The sequence below is a fragment of the Lepidochelys kempii genome, chromosome 12, assembly GCF_965140265.1.
Source record: "Lepidochelys kempii isolate rLepKem1 chromosome 12, rLepKem1.hap2, whole genome shotgun sequence".
NCBI lineage: Eukaryota > Metazoa > Chordata > Testudines > Cheloniidae > Lepidochelys > Lepidochelys kempii.
In genome coordinates, this window is record NC_133267.1 from 21,924,003 (window position 1) to 21,948,700 (window position 24,698).

The following is a 24,698-nucleotide window of genomic DNA, read 5'->3' on the forward strand; positions in this document are numbered from 1 at the left end:
CATCCACTCCTTGGCAGTTATTGGCTTCTGGTGTTATTATCCGCCTCAATTTCCTGCTTCCTTGACTCATAAGCACACTTCAGATTAATCAGTAAAAAGGTGGGTAAAGGGTGGTAGCCCTTCTTTTGTCTGGATCCTGTATTATCAGGAAGATCCCAGGGTATTTGCCTAGAATGTGAAGTCACCTAGCTCCCTGCTCCACTCCTTGGAAGACTTGTCATTCAGCCCTGTCCTCAGGCTGATCTAGGATGGAGTGGGCGTGTCACTTAGTAAAGAGATGCTCATACTTGCAGGTAAGGAAGTCACCACAACACAGAGATCAATGTATAAGCTAAACATGACCATATGCCAGAATTTTTCCCCCTCATAAATAAGACCCTTGTTTACCAAATGTTCAATTTTGGTTATGTCACTATAAAAATCAAGCAGCTGGTAATTCAGGCTTGATTAGCAGGTCTCCAGTTTTGATTAGTAAATTACTGTAGTAATCAAGGTTAATTCTCCTTGCAGAGCTCTGCCATAGATTTTATCTCTTGCAGAGAAATGGATTTCCTATTCCGGAGCAGGAATATTTCAATAAAAACTAAGAATGCAGAAATAAAAAGTATATCCAAAAGTGTTGGCAACCAGAGCAGCAGTTTTGTTTAAACATGAAATGGTTAATTTCCTAGCAATGGAAAGCCAAGCTGCTATTTAAAATAATATTTTGACCATAAGATATGCCTGGGTTGCATGGATAATTCCCTTTACCTACTGTTTTCTGTTCCTTAAGGGAGATGTTCACACCGAGCTCTTGTCTTTTAATGTTTCCCTGGATACCATGTCTTTCATTAAAAAATGTATTTATATCATATTCAGAAAGAAGCCTAAGGAATGATTATTAGTAAAAAGACAACCAATGTCAATCCAATCCTTACCAAGCCAGCAAAAATGACTAGGGGAAGTTAGAATTCTATGGGGAGTGATACATATTATCAACACAGTAGATCTCCCAAATCAGTTATATTTTGTTTGTTTTCTTTGTCCTTTAAAAATGATTCTTTATCTAAATTCAATGTGTCTAATTGTAAGAGTCAGTAAGAAACACAGAATTTACTTAAACATGCTTCAGATCAGCTGTTCTCCTGAATCAATTATTGTGCCCACTTATCAATTTTTAGTATGTACACAGGACTATAGGAATTGGCAGACTGGATCTGGCCCAATGGTCCTTCCGAGCCAATGTCTTGTCTTTGATAGTGGCAAGCACCAAATGCTTCAGAAGAAGTTTCTTCCTAATGCTGGGATGTTGATCTGAAGGAGGGGGTGCTTATATCCTTTACCCATTTTTCTATTATCTAATGTAACTGTGGATATTTAACATTTGACCTTGCCTTCATGGATGGAGGAGCTTCATCTAAGGAACCAGCTAGATCTTGGCAGAAAATGGAAACTAGCTTGTATTATACATCCTTAGTTAAGGTTAAGCCATGGCCAAAGTTTAGTAAATGTTAGGAGAAATTAGGTGCATGTACATACCAGGTGTACAGGGTGTCTCAAGGACCTGCCTCACTCATTAATAATTAGGGGGACTCTAAGCTTTGCATTTGAAAAGGGAAAACACATTTTCAGAGAGAGAGAGAGCATTTTGGGTAACGATTAAAACTCTAGGAAAAGTACCTGTGATTCCTGCAGCGTTCCTTCCAGTCCATCTGGTAACTGCTAGATAGGTTTCACCTGTCCAAAGGTGGAGACCATTACAGCTTAAGCTTTGCATTATTAGGGAACTTGTACAAAATCCTGGCCCCTCTCCAGTAGTGCAGCAGCTCCTCAAATCTGGCAGATTTTCATTCATTTCTTTTGTGCATGTTCTTCTCTGTCCTTTGGCGATGCCTTGCTTGCCCTTTGCAATTCTCAGAAGTAAATGAGAGGAAGCCTGCAGCTGTCCACCTTCAAGAAACAGTAAAGGAAAACAGTGGCCTCCCTAACCACCCTCTCCACCTCCCCCAGTAATGATGCAAACAGACTGACAGATTTTTCACAGGCTGCATTCTTCATCAAACAAATTGTTTCTCAAAGGCCTATGTGAATTGCTGCTGGAGGCTAGGGGATATGACTCTGATATTCTGCATATGGGTATGTCCACGTCTGAAGCCATTTAAAACACTTCTGTGCCGAGATAGAAGTACTCAGCTGAAAATGGGGCAGGATCCTGGTGCTTTTGTGCTGCTTCATTGGTGCAAAACAGCCTGAAAGCTGGCTTTACCAGCTATCTGGGGATCCCCTGGACAAGAAGAATCCCTGAGGTGGCACAGAGCTGGCTTTTCTGGCTGTATACCACCCTCTCCCCAGCCTATGGGGGTATCAAAGCCATGGCTGGGGAGAAAGGAGGCCTGGCCAGAGTTGCTGCAATCCTGTTGATCCCTGGCAGAGGAACAGTTCCTTAGAGAAGCCCTGAAGCTGCTTCAGGTTATACCAAATGCATTAATTTTGCCCTTATATAAATCTGCATCATGTCATTCAATACTTTTAATTTGGGATGATCCATAAATTGTGTGTTGGCTGTTTTGAATCAAGACCGCAGGTCAGTTCTAAAAAAATTTACTCAAGCTCAACCCCCAGTTAATCCACAGTGGATTGCAGGATGTGGCAGAAATGTATGCACACGAATTATAAAGGAGTTTGCCTTCCACACAGTAACTGTTGTTATTTATTTCTATCACAGTGGCACCAGAGGCCCCTGCTGTGCACTGTCCAAACACATAACAAAAAATGTTCTGTGCCCCAAGTAGTCTTCAATCTAAGTACAAGCCAAGAGACAGCAGGTGGATACAACAAACAGATTGGGAAAGGGGCAGAAATGACAAGTTAACCCAGAGACCATTATGATCTCCAAACAGTCACTACACAATAGTTGGCTAATGACTGTTGAGTTTTTTGTAGGCATCATGGCAGAGGTGAGTTTTAAGAAGGGATTAGAAGAAAGAGGAATGTGGTGGCTTTGCAGCTCCTCCCATGAAAGAGAAGCACCATAAGCATGAAAGTGTTTGATGCAAAATTCAATAAATGGACAATGAAGTTTGTTGTCACTGAGGGCACAAAGATGGGGGTTGTCATCTCAATAGCACTCAGTAGGGAAAGAGGGGATAGAAAAAAGCTATCTTAAAAGTAAACGCCAGTATTTTGTGTTTGATGCAGTGGGGAAAGAGAAGCCAGCTGAGGGATGCACAGAGGGGAATGAAATGGCTGAAGTCATGAGCCAGAAAATTTTCCTTTGCAGCAGTGTTTTGAATGGATAGAAGTGAGCAAGGTGGCATTTGTCAAAACCAGAAGAGAAGGTTGCAATAGACAAGACACAAGATGATGCAAGCCTGCATGGTGGATGGAAAGGCCATATCTTATAGATATTGTATAAGAAGCATCAGTAAGATTTAGACACAGCTCAATGTGTAGCTCTAGAAAGAGTGGGGTGGTGGTGGTGGTAATTAAAGGAATAATACGTCCATTTTAAGAAACTCACATAGTGTTTGCACTTAAATGTGTCTGTTTGGAAAGATTCTACTGGTTTGAGAGATAGTTTGTACTTAAAAAAACATCACTGGAGCCGCTTATAGGTTACAAAACAAAATAAACTTTTTAAGTCTGAGTGCCGTATATGTTCTTCTGGAAAAATACAGATTTTTAAAAAAACAGATTTTTAAAAAATCTTGCCCTTATTTAAATTACATGATGTACAACTCATCACAGGATTTAGGACCTGCTTTTCAAAATGTTAAGCACACAATTCCAATTATTGCATACCCAAATTAGATATTTGAATAAACAAATGCAAATACATGCATCACTGGTAATTCTGGCATATATACACCCAATTTTTGTGCACAGTTGTGGCAATTGTGTGAGAGCAAATTAGATGAGGACCTGCTCATGCATTTTTGCATGCCCAATGGCATGGCTAACCTTTTTAACATTAGTCCCTTAGTGTGAACATTTACACTACATATAGTAACTGGAAAGCACAGGACCCATACTGCATAACAACCTATACAATACAAATATGTTTAGGGGTATCTAAATTACTGCCAGAGCTCTGACCTTGACTGAAAATGATCATAAAGTGAAGAATACTTGGAAGTGGACCATGCTGTAGATCAAAATGCTTGTATATTCATCACTTAGATTAAGATCCAGCCAGGATTTTGTTGTCTAATAAAGACTGTAAATTAAATAGAAAACAGGCTGAGAAAGAGAGGGCCTGGCTGCTTTTTTAAATGCTTTCAGGGCAGGATGTCTGTGCTGCTTTAATTGTTCAGAGTTTCACTTTCTGCCATGGGAGTTGCAAATGTGCAAGCCTTCTCATAATGCCGCAATATAAACCTCCATTTAAAATTGATGGGTCCCCTTTCAATGAAATTTTATTTTCCAGGCACTTTTGTGATGTGATCTTTTATGAGCAGCACAAATGAATACTGTGGAGATGTAAATGGGGAGCATTAAAATGGTTACTTTAGAAAAAAAGGACAAAACTTTTTCCAAGTTTCCTTTTCTTAATTGAACTGATACATATATTTTAGTTATTTTAATAATGAAGTAACTCTTTATTTCCCTGCCAGTCAGCATTTCTTTCAGGAATATCCTTAAACACACATGATCTTGTCCTCAGCAAATAAAAAATAATGGAAATTCAGCCCTATTTCTGGAAATCAGTTTGGTTAAATTAACCTTTCTTCTGTGTCTGACTCCTACCTGCTGTTTTTTTCTTCCTCAGTCAATCCACCCATGTCCGTGACACACTCTGTCTCCAATCTACATGTGTGACCCACGCACTCCAAAGTCCAGGCACATAACTCACTTCTCATATGGCCATGGCCACTTGTAGTCCTGGGCTGGAAATATCACAGGCCTGATGTACCCACCAGACTCCTTTTGAAACCAAATTTAGAATGAGAAATGGGCTTGGCTCGGTGGAGATGGTCTGTGGTTCTGGCTGGGAAAGCTAAGCTGGCTTGAAATGGAAGAAAGGCCTTAGATCAGTATTGGGGGCATTGAGGGTTTGTGAGCCTACACGGGCAGGTGGTGGTTGGAGGACAGTGAGTCATGGATTGTGGGGGTCATGCAGAATAGGGTGGATGGAAAGGTAAAAATGGGAAAAGTTGTATGGTTCTGGTGGCAGGGGGCAATCTTCACTGGTTTGGTTAAGCTTTTTATGTGCTCTTGATGTTTATTTATACAGAATCAAGTTTCCAACCCCCTTGCTAAGATGCAGACTTTTCAGGATGGTGAAGCAAGGAGCAGTACAATTCTCAAAGGTGGATAAGGCATTTAATTATTAGGAAGTCATTATATTGTTTGACAAAGACATCCCTTCTGGGAATGGCATTTCCACAGAGGAAAGATAGATTAGGTTCTGCCTTATATTACAGAACAGTGAGGCCTTCTGAATAATGCACCCAAATAACCCTTTTCCTATTCACCCTCCGCATAAACCTTTTACTAGCCCCTCTTAATACTAATGGGGGGCAGATTCTGCTCTTAGTTATGTTGGTGTAAACCCAGAGTAAGAGCACTGAAATCAATGGGGTACTTTGTATTTATATCTGGGAGCAGAATTTGGTCCATTGTCACTAGTTCCAAAATATTATTTTTTGGTAAGAAAATGAAGTCACTCTTGAGTTATCCCTGACTATTTTCCCTGGCTATTTTTCACTGCTCCGTTTCTTTGTCTCCTTCCTTCTCACATATTTCTCTGCCATATCCGGTGCTTTCCTCACTCTGCTCTTTCCCTGAGTCCCACCAATTACTTATTGTTCCTTTTTGTGTCAGTAAGGAGGTCTTCAGCTGGCATTAATACAAAAGAATCAACTCAGGATTATATCCACATGTAGCACTATCCGGAGAACCACACCTCAAACTCTTGGTTACTCAGACTGATTGTGCACCATGCTATGTATTCATTGCTTAAACAGGATTAAATAGGAGAAAGATATAACATTGTTTTCTGAGGCTGACATGACTATTTTTACAAATTCCTACAAACGGAATAGAGAGCAGTTAAATTATGTGCCCTAATTTAGTCGCCATTGAGAAGCTGTTACTGTAACAAACTGCAGCAAGACTTTTAAATCAGGTCTGTGGAACAAAGCATCATCCCTGCTTTGTCACTTCTGCATTAGTGACTGCAGTTGATGTCACTTTCACAAAACAAAATTATAACCAAAATGGCTATTTCAGGTCAAAGTGCTGCAAAGAGTATATAGATACATTTCCATCAATAAATCTGCCCTCTTCCTGCCCTGACACAGGCATTCAACCCTTGGTGATTGACGTTTTTACCACTAAATTATACTATGTCTGCCTCAAGAAGAAATGTCTCCATTACAAAATTAGCTAACCATCAACATAACATAAAATAACTTGAACATGGTGTCATTTCACAAGAATATTGATTCTTACAGACTTACTGGATTAAATCCTGGTTTCCCATAAAAGAAGTAGCCATTACGTCTTTGGTAGACAGAAAAATATATAATGTAGAAAAATATATATTGGAGTATTTAAATTTGATTGCTGAGAGCAAATGAGCAAAATATTGTCCTGTAACACCACCAAATAAAGGGCAAAAACAGTGTAACCTTTAAATGAGTCCGACAATAAGATTAAGCTAATTTTTCTGCCATTTTATTTAACTCTGGAAGGTAGCATTTTCTAGCAATTAGAGAAGAGGCTTGGAAGTCGGAATTCCTGGGTATACTACTCACTTTGACATTGATTTGCTTCATGCTCTTGTGCATGTCAGTTAACTGTGCCTCAGTTTCCTCACCTTTAAAGCCGTTATAATTCCTCCTACTTCATAGGGGCGCTGTGAGCTTTAATTAATTAATGTCTGTTAAGTGTTTGGGGTGCTCAGGTGAGCAGTGTGATGTAAGTGCAAAGTAGTAGCATCATATGAAGTTGTGGGTCCTCCTTCCATCAACAACTATCGGAAGCAAAACTTACTAGCGCACAGATTCAAGTTCTAACTAACGTTTATTCATTTTTAGAGTTGCCCTTTATTTATCCATTGCAGTAATAGCCGGTTAAACTAATTCTGGGCACAACTCCACTGATCTTAATGGAATTACATGAGGTTTAATTTGACACAGTTCTTTGCCACCTCTTTTTCACTGCCGGAATCTCACAAAGGTTGGATATGCTGCCTCTGTGTCTACAAGCCATTGATGGTACACTGCAAAACCATTTATGTCGGCTGGGTTTCAGGAGTCCTTCAAATGCTGAACAAAGAAGTGCTGAAACTAAACAAGAACTGATGTCAATTTAGCTTCCATGCACACTGTATTGAGTCACACACTCTAATCTGTTAGGAACTAATAGTGTTTCTGGGGGGGAGGGATGTTTGCAAGATTTCCCACTTTTTTAACAAATGTCCCAACTCTGGAGTATTTGCATGAATATTCTTCTTAAACTAAAAGCGTTTAGAAATCAGATGGGCCCTGCACTTCCAGGGAGACCAGTATGGGGTGGAAGTGGGATTGTCAGGGCTAGGGGGGACATGCCCTTCCCACTGAATCTGCCATTATGGCGACAAATCTCTGCGTAGTAGATAAGAGTAGTAGCTGTGATACAAATGCAGAGGCTTTTGTGTTTAGGGGTGGACAGTTCCCCCCTTTCTCCTTCCTTGGGCTGTCTGTGTGTGTGTGTGTGTGTGTGTGTGTGAGAGAGAGAGAGAGAGAGAGAGAGAGAGAGAGAGAGAGGCAATTTCACCTGGGGAGTATAAGAAAATATACTGAAGAATAGTCCATTGCTATTCATTCCTGCTTATCAAGGCTTGGAGAGGACAATGTTGGTAGTCTCTGCCCATTCAATCCTTTTTTGTTGGCACATTACTATTTTATCATTTTGATCTTCCTGCAGATAAAAGACACCAGGAGAAGATTCATGAATGAGAGCCGTTATTTATTGACACAGGATTTTTGAACATTTCCCCGCCCCTCCCAATTCACGAACCACGTTTCTGTATTTGAAATGCAGTTCATAAATCATTTGGTGCCAGCAGAAATGAATAATTATGAGTCTATTTCCATAAAATGGACTCATCCTGCCAGTTGCTGAGAATCCTTTAAGGCAGAACAATGGCAGCAAATGGGATTTTTACTGGCAGTGCAGGAAATAATCTTTTGTTTATAAATTAATTATAACACACTTTTTCCTGGGTTTTAGTGCCATTTTAGGGACCCCAGAGACCATTGAACCAAATCATTTTGAATCATTTGAATCATTTTTGTTTGTTTGTTTTTAAACAAATAGTATTGCCCATATTGAGGAGAGAGATTTTCAGCAGGGTTAAGAGTCAAACAAACTTCCAAGGGAGAAGAATGTGTTTTGATTTTGTTTTCATTATTAGAGAGGTTTGAGTGAACATATGCTTCCCTTTGGATCTGTGTATGTTCATTTCCACCCTCCCCACATTTCAGACTGAGTTTTAGGTTCAATTGAACCTAAAATCTCAAACTGAAATTCCCACATTTCCCCTGGATTCATGTCAAAACCAGGAGTTTCATGTGATTTTGATGCAAAACTTTTGTCGGGCAGAGGTTTGTTCAAAAGATGCGTGATCCTGAATGCATATTTTCGTAAAACTGATCAGAGATTAGAAGCTGAAGGAAGATTTAATATGTGAGCACACATGTGGTGCGTGTTTTAATATGGTGAAATGTTGGGCCCAATTCTCCTCTCCCTTACACTGGTTTTACACCATCTACTTGAGTGAAGTTCCTCCTGATTTACATCAGTATGAGAGGAGAATCAGGTCCATTATATTTAGGTTTCAGGACCTGATTCCTGTCTTATTTATACTTGTTTAAATCAGGAGTAATATCCTGAAGGAAATGGATTTGTGGCAACATAAATCTAGGGTCAGTGAGATCAGTATTATGGGTGAAATCCTGGCCCCTTTGAAGTCAGTGGCAAAAGTCCCATTAACTTCAGTGGAGCAGGATTTCATCCCAGACGTGAAGATAAAGTCAGGCAAAAGGGTGTCAGTGGTGAAATGCAGGTGGGCATTGTAAAGCTTTGTCTTGGATAGGGGTTTGAAGAGGAAGATTGAGTCTGCATGATGCACAGGATTCGGGGTGGGAGCTCAAGAGCTGCATGAGAGAAGGCATAGTTTCAATCACCAGAAAAGGTTACCTGTAGAGCGTCAGGGTACATGGAGTTGCCAGAGCACAAGGCATGAGCAGAGGTGAAGGAGAAGATAAGATATGAAAAATAAAAGGAGAAAGCCATGCACAGTTTTGCAGAGGAGGATGAAGAATTTGAGGAGGAAGGAGACTGAAAGACAGTGTAGAGTTCTTGGAGGCAAGTGCTCCAGATGCAGAAGTGATTGTACCCAAGCCTCAAGTGACATTTTTAGGGAACAAATTGTGGAGTGGATCATTTTGAACACCTCATGGTTTTTGAATGGGGAAGGGCAAACTTTCAGAGATTTGGGTGTGGAATGGTTGGAACTTAAAATAGGGAATGGATAATAAAAGTTTGGCTTCTTCAGACTAATTTCCACAACACATAGTAGAGGAATCCTTCTGAGGCCTAAACCTCTGTAATGTTTTAATTTTTTTCTCACTAAAATTGAAGGTGGTCTCGCTAAGAAATGTGTTTCAAACTGGGGAACCTGTTTTGGCAGTTAAGTATAAATTTGATGTGGCAATGTTCAAACATTTAATGGACTTACTCTTTTAAAAATAAGTGGACAAGCTGAAAAGCTGGGTGGACTACTTTCCTAAGTTACACAGCTCTCAAACATTCTCAAACCGACAAAGGAAGTGAAAGAAACAGATGGACCATTTACACTAAAGCTGGACTCATTTTAATTCAATACTTTGAAAAGAGCAAAGAACTTATAAGAGTGAAGCATCAGTGGAAAAACCATGGAAAAATTATCTTCAGTAGTTTATTTAGTTTATAAAGTACAACACCAGTGTTGAAAATTATGACTGGGATCTAATGCAATTGGCAAGCTTTAAAGGGTAACTGTTGTAGTTAGGTATTTCATTCATCACTCACCTTGGAAATTGGGGAACATTAGCAATGAGAAGCATCAGTCATGATCCAGGCCCCACAAAATCATGAGATTTTTAATAAAACAAGAAATATGGCGTTCTTTTTATTTATTTTCTGGACTTTTGAGTCTTTAGGGACACACTTGAGGACACATTTGCAAGCTTTTCCCTGCAATGATGAGAGCTAGAAACTTCCAATTTTCATTAAAAGAAAGTGATTGTCATGTCTTCAGGAGCTGGGGATTTAAGTAAAACACCACATATTACTAGACTCATGATAGAGTTGGAAACACTGCATATACATGACAGGCAGGCAAGCAAGCAAGACTATGTGCAATCTATGTCAGTAGAAGAGAAGGAAGTCTGAGTACTGGTACAATACATCTGACACACCAAAAGGTTTTGAAATATCCACTACCCCTAAATTTATAAAATTCAAAAAATACATATTAAAATGCTTATTAAAAACACAAGTAAGCACCTACCTGATATTTAAGTTAGAGTCATTGTGGTAAATTAGGCTCTGTTAATATGCCAATAAACATATATCAAAACCAAAAAAACCAAATGCCCTACATTGCTTATCAGATGCATTAAAATATATAGGTGTATACAAATAGTCACAAACCAGCATCAACATTATAAGAAAAAATAAACCAAGTAGGCTATCACTTCCTTGGACATAGAAACATTGCATTCACATGCACACCTCTCCTCCTAAACCATCTTACAGAATCAGGTCCCTGAGATCTTTTGATACATGCAGTAAAATCAGACTGTCTGTTGTCCTGCATGTTGTGCAGTCATTTACAACAGTGCAAAGTGGTTCTGTTTTACTCTCAGCTTGCACTAGCATAAATGACCGCACAGGAGGGTGGCCAACAAAGAATTAGGCCTATGGTGCATAGATTTTTGTAATTTTGGGGGAGCAAACTATCTATAAAACAATAAAACTTAAATAAGCATCTCTCTGTTTTGCTTCCAGTCTCTCTTTTTCAGATGGCTACAACCACCATCTCTTCTGTCTTTGTCAGTGTTTCCCTTCCAATAACTTTTCTTCTCCACCTTTACTTCTCTCCATGTCTCTCTCTCCCCATCCCCTGATCCCACCCCTCTGCTCTCTGGGGCCTTGAGGAGTAGAGCAGATCCTGCACTGTATTCTCAGGAAGTGTTTGTGGGACAGGAAGCTGCAACAGCTGGTAGGCAGGGAGTGGGAAGAGGAGGAGGTGGTCCTCCTTGGTACCTGCTTTTCTCTAATTCTCCTCTCCTAGTTGCAGAGAGGGATCCCAGAAACCAACAGGGTATTTTTGGTAGGGGAGAGGTAGAAGCGACCAAGCAGGCTGGGCTGCTACATTGTTCCCTGAATAGGATGTGGTACAGGAAGGACAGCAGGCCCTCAGCTGCGGGACTCCTCTTCACAGGCTGGGATGCCCACCCTGCTCTTGTGAATAATATAGAAGTTCAATCTGGGGCCTCCAACCCCCTTTGGGAGAACAAGCCTGGCCTCCTGGGCACCTTCTCTCTGCTCTTCCTAGGGGAGAGGTAGAAAAAGCAGAAACAGAAGCTCAGAGGAACATCAGCAAGGATGGACTCTTTGGAGGACTTAGCTATGGAGCTCTGCAGAGAGATGGGGTTGACCTGAATTAATTTTACTGGGAGCAGGCGGGGCAGAGATCTTCCATTTCTCCTCCAACCTATTCTTCCCCCTCCACCAACCCACACAAGGTCTCTCTACCCAAACCCCACTCTTCCCCATCTTGATACAAAACTCTTTCTTTCCTACCCCTTCACCCTCCTCCCTTCAACCCCAAGCACTCACTATCTCCCCCCTTGCACTCCATTACTTCCATGTCAGCCCCAGCACCATTCCCTTTTGGGACATGTTTCCCCCGTCATGCCCCCCCAGGGTCCCTGCTAGGGTGCTCGCTCTAGGAAGCAGCAGGGGGGAGGACAAAGTGGAGGCAGCTACTTGCTGTAGGAAAGCAGCAGCTCAGCACTCCAGCTGGCGAGAGACCAAAACAGCAGCACACAGTTTTTAAAGTCTGTTCTGTATGGCGGGTCTAGCCTAACAGCGCCTGAGGAAGAGATGACTTCTTCCACCTTCCCCCAAGCAATGGGAAGATGGGGGATTTTTGTGATGTGTTGTACCCCTTGGGAAGCCACCTGATGCGCTGAGATACCACTGAGTCTACCTGTTCTTCCAGCATGGGCCCCCTTTAACCTGTCTTGCTGAGCCAGGCTCTTAAAGCCTCCTTTAACACACACACACACAGGCAGGGCCACACCCAGCTGCAGATCAGCTCTGAGAAGACTCAGCTTAAGGGACTTCCTCCAGGACTCAGATGCCCACCTCCATTAGAGTACAGACCCAAAGATATATTATGAAATTTACCCCTTCCCTCAGTGAGGAGAGAGGTATGCACAATTCTTGCCTCCCACCCCTCAGTGAGAAATTACAGAAACTGGGTTTAATAATAAACAAAACCAATTGTATTAACTATAAAAGGCATATTTTAAGTGGTAAAAGGGGTAACAAACAGAACAAAGCAGATTATTAAGCAAATAAAGTCAAACACGCAAACTAAGCTAGTTTCACTAAAGAAATTGGTTACAAATAGTATTTCTCACCGTAGATATTGTTGCAGGCAGTTTGAAAAGTTTCTGTGGTTCAGAGTTCCTGTTATATTTCTTTTCAGACTGGACCCCTGTCTCAGTCTGGACTCCCCCCTTGCCTTCCCTTTTGCAGTCTTTCTTCTTGAGCAGACCAGCCATGGAGAGAAAGAATCCTGTTTGCCTTCCTTCCCACCCTTAAATAGGATTTACATAAGGTGGGAATCCTTTGTTTCCCAAACTTGACCCTCCTTCCCTCACAGTGGAAAGTTACAAGAAGTCAGGTGACAAGTATTCTGACTCTGTAGGATCACAGTGTCCATGAGTCAGTGGCAGTATGGAGTGTCCTCAGGAAGGCCAAGCTTTTTACAGTCGATTGCCCTCGCTGATGGGCCATCTGCCCTGTCTGGCTTTTCCATTGTAGTACCTGAAGTGTGAGCAGTGGGCGTCACTCAAAGTAACAGAGTTGAAATACAGATACATAGTCAATATTCCTAACTTCAGATACAGAAATGATACAGGCATACAAATTGGATAATTGCATTCAGTAACCTTTCCAATGATATCTCACATGAGTCATCTTGCATAAAGTATATCTCAGTTATGTTGTATTCATATCATAAGCATATTTTCATAGAGAATATGGAATGACATGTCACAATGTTTATGTCTGTCAAGGTGCAGAACTTGTCCCCTTAACATTAGTGACCACAAAATAGGATAGGAAACAGTTGCAAAGTTAGACCCCAAAAACTATGTAAGAAAAAGAAATATTGGTGATCTGATCAAGAAATTAGAACATTTGAAGACGGATATAACTCCAGAGCCAGAAGGGATGTGTCTATGGAATTAATTAGTCAATGTCTTCACAGTGCTTTGAAATAGATAAAGTGCTCCACAGTGGTTGACCTTAAACTTGCAAATTTTTCCTTAGATAAATAGATGAGGTTACATATTTAATACTTATATCTAGTAGTATAGGTATGCAATGCACTTTACATAGATATTTTAATATATACAAATAGGTATTTTAATACACACAAATCTGATAAAGGATTTTATAACTTGAGTCACATATTTACTTAAATGTATGTGATTACTGTAAGGATTACTGATATAACATTATACTTACCAATGGCAATGAATATTATTACTCCAGAATCCTGCAGAAGTTGGCAAAATAAACAATGCTTGTTACAATGAGAGATTATTACATGCTTCAGGCACCTAAGGACACACATTATGAGGCACTCATTTGACATCTGAGCTGTGTTTACAGCTAGACTGTATCAGTGCTATAGAAGCAAGAGTTGAAAGACAGACACACAAATTTCAAGATGAAGGTTGGGCTGATGAGCTCATCGGTGACCCAAGTTTCACTGGACAGATATAGTGCAAGATAGATATCAGACCTTACATGGAGACCGATCTATTTGTACCAATGTACAGTACTACCAATCAGAGCTACACATTTATCACATGGTTTTTTAACCTAACAAAAAGATGTGAGCACCAGTCAAAGCATTGACTATACTGAATGATAATACCAAATCATCGTCATTAGGCAAAGTGAGTCAGAGCTGTTTGGTTATGTAACAGAGGCTCTGAGACTATAGGAAAGGCAGTATCATTTTGATCATCATAAAAGACAGCATCAATTGTAACTAGTTAAATCCACACAATGCTTGATTGCTGAAGAAATACTGAGGGACTGCTACCCCTTGGTCTTTGTTTTCAACTGGATGTAGCAAGCTCACTTTGGAAATGTTAAAGAATTTGCATCTATCAGAAAATTTCTTCCTGTAACCAACTATTTTTGAGATTTTATTTAAGGCAGATAATGAATAAGACTAAATTGATGTCAGGCATGAAGTAATTTTAACCAGTACATTCAAAAATCTATAATACAAAATATTGGAAAATTATATGTAGGATAATCTAAACTAATGAGATGTTAAAATTCCATGAAACCTAGAAACTCTTCTATTCATTCTGTTCTTTTTCTTTCAGCCTCACTGTGGGAGGCTCCATTTCCGATATCTTTATATATGATGTTCTCATTTCAAAATGCCACTGAACCTTCAAATGAACACCTGCCTATGAGCTTTGAATACAAAAATACTGAAACCAATATTTTTATATTTTAGTGAATTTGGCCATATTATGGAGTGAAAGAATTTTGGTATTTAGTCTAGGTCTTATTTCAAAAGAAAGAAAAAGACGATTCTCAAAATGAAAACAATAGTTTAGTACAGTACAATACTGACAGCACCGGATAATTTTTGAATGGCATATTCTAAAATATTGAGGCACTGTCTGAAAAGCTGAGAAATGAAAATCTCTTTGGAAAGTGAAATCGAGAGAAAAATTAAAATTCTTACAACACTCTAGGCAGCAGCTTCCTCCTTTGGAGGAGAAGTTGTCTTCCCCTTGGAATTGCTCTTAAGCTGCTCTCAGAAAGAAAGACAACATGAAACAAGTGAATCAATATTTGTTATTCTATATGTATTATTAACAACCTGGCACCCAATCCCTCAGTTAGTATGTATATAATATGAATTAAAGGTTTTGAGGAAACTGCATCACGAGTGGACATTACCATAAAACAGCCAAGAACAGCCACTGGTAGAGTGGTGAAAGCTAATTAACTTCAGTACCTTAATGCAAAGCCTGGGAAAACCTTTTTTTCTCTTTTTTTAAGGGGAAGGTAGAGATTTCTTAACTGCTGACAAGCTATTTTTCATAGACTGTCCACCGTTAAACAGCTATACAAGTAAAATTAAAAATGACTATTTAGATAGCACCCTTTAAATGGCATGTCTGATAGAAGATTGCATATCTGCTGCTGAGAAGCAAGTTTCAAGTCAAAATTCTCTTTCATTTTTTGAAAATTACCTGTAACAATTCTTGGATTTTTTCAAACAGGTCTCCCTCTGCTGCCTCGATATATGGCTATTGAAGTCAACTAGGCTTACTTACAGTCTTCTGCCTCTCCTCAGAGGAGAAGTTGTCTTCCCCTTGGAATTGCTCTTAAGCTGCTCTCATAAAGTTGCTCTCCTTAATGTTACCTTTGCTTTTTATTTCAGGGGAAAGAGGTATCTTATTTCTACCAATGACCCATTTAAATTGTAACTGCCCCAGGTCTTTGGTTCACTTTACTGTGCTCAGGGATGTGCAAACAAGTTTGGGAGTTTATTTTGCTATTTATTTTCTTTCTAATTAAGATTTTCACAAGTAATCAGTTGGTCAGAGTTCCACTTCACTTCGGAATATTGTCTCTTATTGATGATGGATGCCACAGATGTGAAACTGGTGGTTTTCAGTTGCTGTAACTACGCATAAGAATTAGCAGACAGCGCTGGTTGGCTTCATAGTTCGTGCTGGTGCTTGGGGTGGGCTTCCTGTGTGCATTTCTTCTTGAAGCTTTTACTGGCTTCTGAGTGCCATCTCAATATAGCAAGATGCTGGCTATATACCTCTTTAAAAGCTATCATGATTCAATTTGTTTCTGCCTTTCATCTTTACCCCAGGATTGCTGCCTGAACACACTCGCTTTACCTGGAGTGCATGCAGATAATAAATGCTTAGACTGTGCTCATATCCCAGCTCACTACTGACAATATCTTTTGTAATCACCCCTTTGTGCCTGGCTAATTATGTAATGTACATAACTCTGAATTGAAAAGATACATATTGGATCCTGAAGGTACACATGCAGTTCTTCCCTTCATACACACACTTTGGAGGGTGCAAAACTTAGCTCTCCTCATATCCAGCTCTGTCACGCACCTCAAAGTAATCAAGATGTGTCCTCATATCACAGGCACATCTTTACGAAGCAGTCCCAGCTGCTGCCTCCACCATTTAGTGTAATTACACCTACTACCGGAGTGTAGGCACATAATTCCCATTGGCTACTGCCAGTTCCCAGGGAATGGAGGGGAGAGGGTGTGGGCAACCTTCCCCCCGCCCCCTCCCGGGTCAGAAGTTTAACTTCAATGTTATTGCACGTGTGCTCTGCTGTGCTACGAGAGGCTATGAAACACATGAGGAAAGGGAACAGGGAGGAAAACTTCGAGTGCAAAAGTCAGGTGAAATGGAGTAAAGAATGAACTGAATGAAAAGCAAAAAAAATAGAAAGATGTTTGAAAGAAGAAAAGGGGAAGAGAAATTTACACACACACACACACACACACACACACACTGTGTACAGACCATCCAGTGGAAGGCAACAGCCTAGCTTCAGGGGTACTTCTAGTTCTAATACTTAGTCTTGGCATTAGCAAAACATAATTTTAAGAATTCTTTAATGAGGGAAATGAGGTTTAAATCACTGCAATAAAAGATTCATGAAGTCTAACTAGTTTTGTGACCCCAAAAACTGTTTGCAAGGCTCACAAATCTCAAACTCCACCAGGTTCACCTATTCCTACTGAAAAGTGAATAATTCCAGCTCTCATATACATAAACCCAGCTGGAGCAAAACACATTGTGCCTAGGCAATGGGAACAGATAACTGGGGAGAGAGGTCAGGTGGCTGCATGCAGGTTTACAATGCAAAGTATGTGTGAGCCCCAGTTGAATACTTCTTTTCAAGGACTTTTCTTCTGCATGGTCTCCAAAGTGCTTCTTTATCAGTCCCTATTTTATTGGCCCTGAAATTGTATTTAGCACCTTGGAGGGGTAGGGGGAGAGAAGGTAAATAGGTTATAAGTCTTGATTCATTGAAGGGAGAATGGATTTTTTTTTCTTTTGAATTGTAACATCTAAATGGCCTTTCTTTTCAGAATCAGGGATGAAGGGCTGATTTTAAACAGATATAGCCAGCTATTATCAGCTGGCATTTTTTATCTACTTGGCATCACAGAAGCTAGTTCCAGTGAAAACTGCCAGCTGTATCTATAGAAAATCTGGATTGCTTGCCTGATCCAGTGAGGTGCTGATCCTCCTCTCATCAAAGGGAGTGGGAGCGGAGGGCGCTCTGTATCTTGCAGGATCACAGTTCTTTCATAAATTTAGGAAGTATTGACCAGGTAATTTAAAAAAAAAATAAGTGAATTTAATGCTTGTTAAAAGAACCTGATTGCCTTAGAGAGAACATCCTCCTGTTAGTCACAGATGAGGTACAGAACACCATTCAGGTGACGTACTTCAAATTTGACCTACAGCTACCACCTCCAAAAAGAGTGAGTGTAATTTATTCTCTGGACTTGATTCTCACTTAGAAGAAATGAGGGATGTAGCACCTAGCTAGACATGGGCACACAGTTCCCCAAATTTCCAAACATACATACAGTTGTTCGTAAGCCTTCTTTTTGACTGATATCAGGACTTCTATATTGATCCTATCCTCGGGATCGCTGCTGAGACTGCCCATTAGTTTCAGTGGTGCAGCAGGCATCTGTCCACTTGAAATTGACCCCAGAACACTAGCTCATTTCACACAGGTCACCAGAACAATGATGATTACCAGTGATGGTAATCACTTTTTTGTCATTTCTAACATAGGCTGGATTTGAAGAGATGACCTAAAGGTAAAAGAGTTCCCAATTCCCAAAGTTATCCTTTTTCACTATCCTGGGATGTTGGGAAGCCTGCTGTCATTCAGCAGGCAAATCTCTACCCATTGGCAAATACACTTATGATCTGATATATCCACATCTGTCATGGAGCGTCAAGATGTGCAAAAAAGGACATGGTTTCCTATAGGAAACAAAGAAATCTTCTTCTTTAGTCATTATGTGCCACAACATAATGCAGGTGATAATGAAAAAAAATGAGGTGATCAAGTTGGGACAGCAAATTTCAAATTATAAATAAACCTTAAAATGTTTAGAGATTTTTTAAACATCCAAAAACTCAGATGCTACTCCTCAGAAGCTAAACTGAACATATCCAAATCTGATTTTAAATTTCATGAACTCAGGCTCTCAAAGGAGATTTCAGTACTTCCTTATTTTAGCTCTTAGGCTAAAAATGCTGAAAGAATAAGCTTTTTGTGCCAGGTATTTATTTTGATTTGGGTTTTTTGGTACTTCTGCTTCCATCAAAAACTATACAATACAGAGGAGTCCCAGTTTTAACAGGAGCAGCAGCAGCAACAAAAAGTTAAACAACTTTTTTCCAACCTCAAATATTTTGGTTCAAATTCTAAGTAAAGACAAAGGTCATTTTTTGTTCTAGCAGTTGATTCAGGTCAGTTGATCCATATTTAAAAGTTACACACACTTCAAGGTTCCTGTAGATATTACTCTCCATAGCCAAAATGATCAGAAAGACTTAGTTTGTACTGGTTTCAGAGTAGCAGCCATGTTAGTCTGTATCCGCAAAAAGAAAAGGAGTACTTGTGGCACCTTAGCGACTAACACATTGGTTAGTCTCTAAGGTGCCACAAGTCCTCCTTTTTTAGTTTATATTGAGTATTGTATATGCAACACTAAGAAAACATGTAGAATTTTAAGTATCCAGTTATGGGGCACAATATTTCCTGATGAGGAATATAGAATTATATAATTATATAATATATAATTATGCTCAAATAAATTGGTTAGTCTCTAAGGTGCCACAAGTACTCCTTTTCTTTTTAGAAGAACATAGTTATACTTCCTGAACCAGGCTATGAATTTGTTTTATACATTTGTGATGGTGATTATATATCCAGCAATGTACTTGGCAAAGAGGAATGAAAGGAATCTTTTCCTCCCCCAGGGTATTGTCTCAGCTGCTAGTTCCTCCAGGTGAGGATTTAAGGTGAGTTGATTGAGGTAGCCCAGCAATGAAGAAGTCTACTGGGATCAATTAAGATGACTCAGATATATAAGAAGGGAGGTGAGTACTTCTACTCTCTGCTTGGTAGTAGTTTCCCACTCCTGACTTTCAGCTCTGGGATGCTGAGCGAAATCCTGATAAGCATTGTGAGGTGGGGCTTTTGTTACCAACCTGAGCATTGGGTAACTTGAGAAATTTATTTTGTCTGTATGCAATAAAGCAACTTTTGCCTGACAATAAAAGACTGAAACCTCAACATTTCCATTTAGCCTTTGTCAGAATTAGGCTTGACTGTGAACTAATCAAACCCTTGCCGCATGAGGTAGAGCTCTCTTCACTTCTTCTGAAACAAATTCACCCGGAAAATTTTTTAACTCATTTTCTAGTGACAAAATCATTTGCATTATTTTTAGAAGAGCATCAAGAAATTAAAAGAGATACTCTATGTGAATGATTAATATGTAATTACTACACTGTATTTAAAGATTTACATACACTTACTTTTCAACTCTTTTGGTGAAAGGGGGCCTTTAGCTTCCAAGCCTAGAATTAAACATACTAAGAAAGCTATAACTTGAAAAAGTGTCACAGAAATCCAGCATGTTTCTAAGAAGTCAGTGTCTGTGGGGTGGACGGGAGGGTTGTTTTGTTGTTTGTTTGTTTTTAACCAGTTCTTCATTTTAGGCCATCTCTTTCCTCCATTTCTTCTCATATGCTTCCCAGTGCAGGCAGTTTGTTACACCACTAGGAAAGAACAAAACAATGCTGCAAGTCTTATTCAGCTTAGAAGACTGAATATGTCACCTCAATGTCTACTGTCTCAAGGCTGCTCTTAGTCCTGGGTTTCCAAAGTAGTATGATAGTGATGTTAGCTGCAGTTATATCAGTGCAGGTTGAGAGGTCATTAAACCTCATGAGCTAAGCAGTACTCAGGCTAGTCAGTCCATGGGAGGGAGATCTGTACATGAAACCCCAACTGCTCAAAGAAATAGCAATGGTGGTTCCATAGATACCACTTTTCTACCGGAGTGAGAACTGGCTAATTCCCTGATGTTAGGAATGCAGTTGTTGAAACTTTCATAATGGAATGTAAATTTCACTTGGATCCATGACAAATGAAAGACTGAAATCAGGGTTCACATACTTGGGCCAAGTTTCACTTCTGTTTGAACCAGAAGATCGTGGTAAAACCCATGGCAATCAAAGAAAGATTCACACAAGACTCTGCTAATCAAAGCATTAAGTTTTGCACAGTTTTAGGTGGAGGCAGTGTACTGTTGGAAATACCATTTTTCAGATTAGAATTAAAACCATGGTCCTTATCACTTGGTCACTGAAAAATCCCAAGCATGGTACAGTGGCAATCTTCCAGTTTGGGGAATTGTGTGTGCATATTTCCCAAACAAGCCCAAGTGTGTTTAAGACTGGTCTTCCCTCTCTCTCAGATAATGTTACTACGTTTTGTTACACAGCTACCACATTCCATCCTAGCAACAGTTGCACTTCAGTGATGGTCAGGCCACCTCTATCATGCACAGCAGATGGTAGGCAGGTAAATTTTGCCTGAAAAGTCCCTAAACCTACTGTGGATGGAAGCAACTTCATTCTCCCCCATGGACATCTATGAAACCTAGGATACATGCCTCACGCTGAGAGGATTTGGGGCCTGGAGACAGGTAACCAGCCTGAAGCACAGCCAGCCCTGGCTTCGCAGACTACGAATATGGCTTAAAGTTATCTTTGCACACACCTCTCCTGAGATGTACTATACATTCCTCAGCTGTAGCTAAAGATCTGGGCAAAATAGTCTTCAGTATATTTATTTGAATATTTTGTTCCATTTCAGCATATGTAAGGCTTTAGTCCAAAATCCTTTATACACCATGTAACACATTTTTGTGTACTTGGAATGAGAGTCAGTCACTCAGTGAGTCTAAGGGCTTGTCTACACTTACCAGTGGATTGATGAGCGGCGATCAATGCATCGGTGGTGGATTTAGTGGATTTAGTGAAGACCTGCTAAATCGACCACAGATTGCTCTCCAGTCAATTCCTGTACTCCACTGGATTGAGAAGAGTAGGGGGAGTCGACGGAGAGCATCTCCTGTTGACATCACATAGTGCGGACCCCGCGGTAAGTAGATCTAAGCTACATCGATTTGAGTTACGCTATTCAAGTAACTCAAATTGTGTAGCTTAGATCAAATTTCCCCTATAGTGTAGACCAGGCATAAGTTACATAAAAAGTCCTTTTATGCTGCTAAGGCTGAGACTTAGGTTTGGTCTACACTACAGCTGTAAGTCAACCTAAGTTATGCTACTTCAGTTACGTAAGTTACGTAACTGAAATTGATGTAGCTCAGGTCCACTTAGCGTGGTGTCTACACCGTGCTTCATTGACGGGAGATGCTTTCCTGCTGACTTACCTTACTCTCCTCGGGAGATGGAGTATAGCAGTCAACGGGAGAGCGCTCTGCCATCAACTTAGTGGGTCTTCACCAGACCCGCTACATCAACACCACTGCATTGATCGCAGCAGAGCTGATTTAGCTGGTAGTGTAGACATGGCCGTAGGCTTCTCTAACTTTCACTGTGGTGCAAGCAGGCTCCTGTATGCACCCAGAATATGAGAAGTACAAAGATAGATTCTTCTCCCAGGTGTAATCATTATAGCTCATTTAGTAGAACACTTGTCTCTATGACAGATAGTCATGGTCTCAAAGGCCCATGCCAACAGTGGACTCATCCCACAACATACTACAGTGGGGCGAGGGGCTCACTTTGAGAAATGCTGTCCTTCAGCTCAAATCTTAAACTGAGGATGTTTAAAAATAATCACATGACACTGAGAAAAACAGAGGATGAGCCTAATGTCCTAACCTACAAAATCTGCCAGTGAAGGAAGTTTTATCCGATAGCACCACATTCTTTTTTCCTCTTGATCCATTCCTTTCACCTGTACTATAATTGAATAGCATAGATGAGGCAGCAAGGATTTCAGCATAGGCTAGCAACCCACATACATAGCCAGGCTCTACAGCAGGCTCATATTTGCCAGCTATCTCAAGCCATCACATCTAAACTACTGTTGTTACCCATGCTAGCTAGATTAAAGTTTTACATGGATGCCAAGGGGAGCAGAAACAGGACCCAAAAGGGAAGCTCATGACCATAGATGAAATATCTTGTCTTTTGCAGGTTCTCCAAAAGAACATGCCCTTTACGGTACGCCATGGTGTGTTCCATATCGGAAGAGCAGAAAACCATGAAATGTATGAAGCGATTCAGCCAGCAAGGAAGCCCACTGGATATGGAAAGATACAAGCATGTAAGATCCTTCTCCCACCCTCACCTCCCCAAATCACAAGGTCCTTAAATATACCACAACACAAATTCTGTGTTCTAACCACAGTCCTACTTCCTTGATCACCTCAGCTCTCATCAGGTAAGCAGGTTCTCGTCTAGTTGGCACCTGGAGGGGGAGTCCTTCAAAGAAAATCCAGGATCCTGAAGGAAATGTTGTGTTTCATTTAGTAGATGATAGCAAGAAGACATCTGTTCAACCAAGGATCCACTACAATGTTAGGGGATACTGTACAGAGGGAATGTTATTTGCAGAAGACATGAAAGAAAAGCCTTTACCTTTGTAACCATTAATGATCCTGTACAACTCTTTCTAACAGCAGGAATGTTAATAGTGGTGTTCTGGCCAAATTCCAACTTGGGTTCTGCATGCTAAAAATAAATACCACTAGTACCCATTAGAGAAATTCTTGTTCAGATACCCTTTTAAAACTGTTGTTTAATGGTGGTGGTACTAAGTGGTTGCTGTCTTCCACCCAAAAGGTTTTCTTTTCAGTGGTGCCTGAGTAACCTCTATAGTCATACTGTAATGTTCTCTGGCATCATCCTCTATGAAAAGGGCTATATAAATACACAATATCTTTAATTATTATTACATTTAAAATGTAAGAGCCCTAATAGGACAAATTTACTGGAAAACATTTTCATATCACATTTTAAGGGATGTATTTGTTACATGTGATGTTGTTTTATATTTTCTATTGTCTCTTTAGTAGGAAATAGACTCTTTTTGCAAGACTGTTGAATCACAAGGTCTCTCATTCCTTCACAGACAAGGAACACACTTAAAAAGGTGAATTGACAAATAAGCCCTATTCTATCATTGCCACAACAATAGCCATTAGAGCTGTATATTTATGTTGTAAGACATGTCTGTATATGGTTTCCTGTGTATACAGTTTTGTGAAGAAACAGGCGGCCTGGAAAATGGCAACACAACAACAGTGAACATTTGAAATGTCTCTTTTATGCATTCTGTATTGCTAAAGTGCCAGTTTGAGACAACGCTGCTGCCATTGTATAGCATGAAACAATGATGTCATAATTGTCAATTTCCATCAAAGAACAGCAAAAAGTGGTAGATTCTTACTGTAGTTTGCCATGGCTCAAGCATGGTAGTAGTACTCTTATGTGTGAATAGAATAAACAGTTACACGTTGGCTTACAGTATATAGCTTAATGAACACATATGAAGATCATATAAATAATTCACATCACTCAAGAGGTGGAGAGTTGAACAAGTCCCTTCTGGTTAAACTTATTTAAAGATAAGGTGAAGTTAAGTGAGTGATGGCACAGTTACAGAGGCCATGGTCCAAAGGGAATTTGGACATTCTAAGTTACACTACCAGAGTGATTTGTGCAGAATTATGTCAACTTACAGATCTTTGGCCCTTAGGGGAAAAGGACATGTCTGATCTCTAAAAGAAGTGATACAAGATGAGTATTTTACAAAGTGCAGCTATGCTTTATCCAATAAGCCATTTCTATTAACTAAAACTGGGCATTAGTAAAGTATAAAAAGAAGGCATAAACATATTAAAGTATAAATAGTTTAAGAATCAATTCAGCGACATCATGAAGACTCTAAAATACTGAATACCTTAAATAAGATGCCACGTGGTTTAAAATTACTATAACCTATTTTAGAGTGGTGCAATTAGGAACTTTTGTAGTAGCTCAGAAGTATGTAATGGATCTATCCTATACTTGTCCTGGAGTGTACTTTACACATTTTGTTGAAATTCTAAATGTGAAAGGTATGACTGTGTGTGTAATTACTGTATGCACGGTCAGTGATTTATTTGGAGGGGAGAGGGGAGGCAGAATGCTGGCTTGCTAGCTATGCTCTTCTATTGCCTGTGTTCAACTAAGATAGAGATTTTATTTTATTCGTATTTTTTGTTAAAACATGACATCGAT